Below are 4,413 nucleotides of genomic sequence, written 5' to 3' on the forward strand. Positions count from 1 at the left end.
ACTTTATGTCTTTATCGAAAATTGTTATTATTATTTTAATTGGTAAAAGCTTAATAAAAAAGAGAAAAGTTAAAATAGGAAAATTATGTTAAAAGAATTAGTTACATTTAATAATAATAATAATATGATAATTAAATGATCAATAATAATTACAGAACGACTGTATTTAATTATAATATTATAAAATTATGTATAATATTTATTTAAAAAATCATAAAATAGAGTGTTGTAGGACTAGGGTGTTATATGCTATGGTATATAAAGCAACACCCAAAACATTATTAAAACTCACCTCTATTGGTGATGGTCTTACCCCCACTATATATAATAATATCATAATTTCTAGTAGCATTACATCCATCAAAATGTTCAACATGTCTCGTACCACATGCAACACACATTTACTTCTTTACTCTTTCCCCGGCTCAGGGCATATCATCCCTTTACTAGACCTCACCCACCGCGGCCTCACCGTCACCGTCATTCTCACCTCAATCGTCGACATCCCGCTTCTCAACCCTCTCCTCTCCCTGTACCCGTCTTCTCAACACAAACTTGTCTTCCCTGATCCAGTAGTCAACCCCTCTCCTCACCCCCTTATAGCCAAACTGAATTCCACACAAAAACTGTTTGATCCCATCGTTCAATGGTTTCGGTCCCATCCTTCGCCCCCAGCGGCCATGGTTTCCGACTTCCTTCTCGGTTGAACGAGTGAACTTGCGTCTCACCTGGGCATTCGCCGTGTGGTGTTTTCTCCTTCAGGTGTGATATGATCTATTATCTAGTTTTTTTTTATTATACTCTAATTAGGTTTCATTATTGTTTATCTTTTTCTATTTTTATGTCTTGATTCTCTATATATTGTAATTTTCTTTTAATGAAATTACGCTACGAGAATTTTATTTCACTTCCGTTTTATAAGTAGTGTAATTTATATTTATGCTACATGTAAAAGTTAGCATAATAATAAAATGCTACTTATAAAACTATAGCGTGATAATATTACGCTAACTGTGATGTTGTAGCATAATTTTATTAAGCTAGTTAAAAAATGTTAGCAGTATAATTATGATTATTCATATAATTATGAAAATGTCACCACATCTTCCGTTTGTAATATGTAGGATAATTTAATTTGTTAACTCTCCCCTGCTTATTATTATCATTATTATTAATTTGTTAATATTTATTAAAATTTTAGTTTGGATATTATGACTTATGAAATTTATTAAGCTTTTAATATTATCACCAGTTGATTACTTCTATCATCTTGATTCTGATCTTTTTATAAAGTTTTTCTATTTTTATTTTTAACTTTCAAGGTGCTTTTAGTTCCTCAATCATTCATACATTGTGGCGAGACATAGAACAAGCTAAGGCTAATAATAGCTCCGGTGATGAAAACTTCTTGCTTGCATTCCAAGATATCCCCAACTCGCCGGAGTTTCCTTGGTGGCAAGTGCCGAAAGTAATGCGTGAGTATAAAACCGGAGATGAAGATTTCGAATGTTTCAGGAAGGGAATGTTGAATAATATGACAAGCTGGGGAATCATCTACAACACATTTGATAAGTTGGAAGAGGTTTACATTGATCACATGAAGAACTTTATGGGCCACAATAGAGTTTGGGCCGTTGGCCCATTACTTCCAGAAACCGATGGCCCTATTACTGTAACTGAACGTGATGGGTCGAGTATAGTGTCACCCGACCTCTTGTTCGCATGGTTGGACCAAAAGCCGGATGAGTCGGTTGTTTATATATGTTTCGGTAGTCAAGTGGAGTTAAGTGAGAAGCAAATGAGCGTATTAACAGGTGCACTTGAGCTTAGTAAGGTTTATTTTATTTTGTGTGTGAAGGGAAGTGGTTCCGCTCTTAGTGAGTTTGAAGACCGGATTGGGAACCGTGGGTTTATAGTAAAAGGTTGGGCCCCCCAACTGGCAATACTGGGGCATCGGGCTGTGGGCTCGTTTGTGACTCATTGCGGGTGGAACTCAACTCTCGAAGCAATTATGTCTAGTGTCGTGATGTTGACATGGCCAATGTTTGCGGACCAGTTCTTCAATGCTACACTACTTGTTGACCAATTGGGTATCGCAAAACGGTTTTATGAAGGCAGGCGCGAGAGTGTTCCTGACTCAGTTGAGTTGGCTCATTTGTTGGACGAGTCATTGGGTGCTGATAGACCCGAAAGAGTTAGAATCAAAGAGCTAAATCAAATAGCTACCAAGGCGGTCGAACAACGAACATCAGCAAGGGATTTGGATGCATTCATCAAGCTCGTATCTGAGATCTGAGATCATCAATCGAAGTCGTTAATCATTAGTGTCTTTAAGATTGTTTTGTTTTGATAAGCATAAAACATGTTGTAGTCATGGATAAACGCATGTTTAAAAAGAAACTATAACAATTGCTAAGTTTTTCATGTTTTCTATCGTTTTGGCGTTACTAATCTTGCAATGAGGTCATTAATTTTGTGAATAATACTTTTTAATATACCGTATTAGATTTAACTTCTAAGAGCATTTTTTAGAAGCAAGTCAAAAGTAGACCAATTATCCTAAACAAGGGGCTTACATTATACTTAGATCTAAACTTTAACCATAAAAATGACTCATGTTTAACAGTCTCAACCAACCAAACAACATCGCTCGCTTCATGTTGAACACTAATGAAGATTGTGGCGGACGGGGTGAGGACAGCCACGTCACCACCTTCTATCTCACACATAATTTTATATTGGGATATTAGATTTTAATAATCTCATCTAGATGTTAGGGGCTGATAATAATCTCAACTGAGTTTATTGACACCAGTGGTCCCAAATTTATTAAAGGTTACCCTTAGCGGTCCCCCGTTAAGACTTATCGGCGCTATATTTTTTTAACAAATTTGTAGCTAATGTTTAAGGATTTTGATCGGAAGGATGACACGAGTCAATTGATGTAAAACTTAGCTCGAAATGGTGATCCAGATGACTTAATTTTCGTTAATTAGAAGTTCAAAGACCCAAATTGAATCATTGTTTCATCGTGTTGGAGCACCATTACGAATTAAGTTTTACATCAATCGGCTCGTAACCTCCTTCCTGTCAAAAGTTCTATTACATTAGTTTGAAATTCGGAAAAAAATATAGCAACGTTAAGTCCTTTCGAACGGGGGACCACTGAGGGCAAAGCTTTTTAAAATTTGAGACCACCGGTGACAATAAACTCAGTTGAGATTATTCTTATCGGTCAATAATTAGTTGGAATTATTAAAATCCTACTCCTTTTATATTTTATACATACAGAGAATTTCCTCGTGCAACGAACTTCCACAGTAACACGCGGGAGAATCCAATTAGTTATTTAATAAAAATTAATAACTTTTCGCAATGACTCTTTATTATCACATCAACTATTTATTATTATTTTTTTAAAGGGTGAGGATGTATATATTAAATACGAAATCTGACTTAAAATCCTGGCCAAGATGGAAAAGAAATAAAAACAATCACATGACCAATCAAGCCAAGCGAAATTCACCTCGCATATTTTATTATCAGATCAAAAATAACATTTTATAGTTTGCAGTCTTAACATCAAGAGAATGGTATGAGGAGTTAAGACGGGAATGGAGGGGAGAAATTTGACGAATCTTAGTGTGCTTTATCCGGACAGTCAAAGTAACAACGACACCGAAATATATTCTTGCATTCTCCATAGGAACGGTATCCATGTAATTGGAGGCATAGATGACCGCATTCAAATTTGTCACATATGGGCAGATAGTTAGTGTCAGTACAAGTTTGTTTTGCTTCAAGAAACTTTGTCCCTACAAATGTGAAAAATATGTATCATTTTTCATTTTGAATTGATTAGAGCGAATTACGTATACTCGATACCAAAAGAGCTAAAAATACCTATGGTCATAAACCACAAAAGAGAGATGACGAAAATCAAAGACCTTGCCCTTGCCATCTAGATCTTTGTTATGCTGATATTGAAGGATTCATGAAAGAAGCATACTTATATAGGAGTCGTAATCCAAGTTGATGAACCTTTAATTAAAGCTGCATTAATTACTGTAGCAATTCAATAGACATTAAATGTGTGTATTTACTTAAAGAAAGTTTGAAGTGTCAGAGGTTGGACGTAATGAAGCGGCTTGGAGTTTGACACCGACCAGTACAGTTGGGAACACAATTCCGGATGTCCTGACAGAGCCGGCTCCGAGAAGACGAAAAAATATTTGGGCCAAAGGCAAAAAAATTTTGAGCATCAAGTAAAAGGAATATTTTGTTGAGTTTAAACAATTTAATTTTAAATGGGCTTACTTGATTATAATTTGAGTTGTGTAAAAAATATTTTGTATAAAATAAACTTAAAAATGTCTCAAATGAGACTAGAACCCACAACCTTTGGTTAGATGT

At 35.4% G+C, this 4,413-nt stretch overlaps 1 pseudogene; it reads left to right on the plus strand.

Annotated features, from left to right (window-relative positions):
• Positions 1-374: 374 nt before the first annotated feature.
• LOC143584079 (flavonol 3-O-glucosyltransferase UGT89B1 pseudogene) lies at positions 375-2,305 on the plus strand (annotated as a pseudogene).
• The last annotated feature ends 2,108 nt before the right edge of the window (positions 2,306-4,413 follow it).

Source organism: Bidens hawaiensis, unplaced genomic scaffold (assembly GCF_021521415.1).
Source record: "Bidens hawaiensis isolate Kalapana, Puna unplaced genomic scaffold, B.hawaiensis_p1.1 tig00001521_1, whole genome shotgun sequence".
NCBI lineage: Eukaryota > Viridiplantae > Streptophyta > Magnoliopsida > Asterales > Asteraceae > Bidens > Bidens hawaiensis.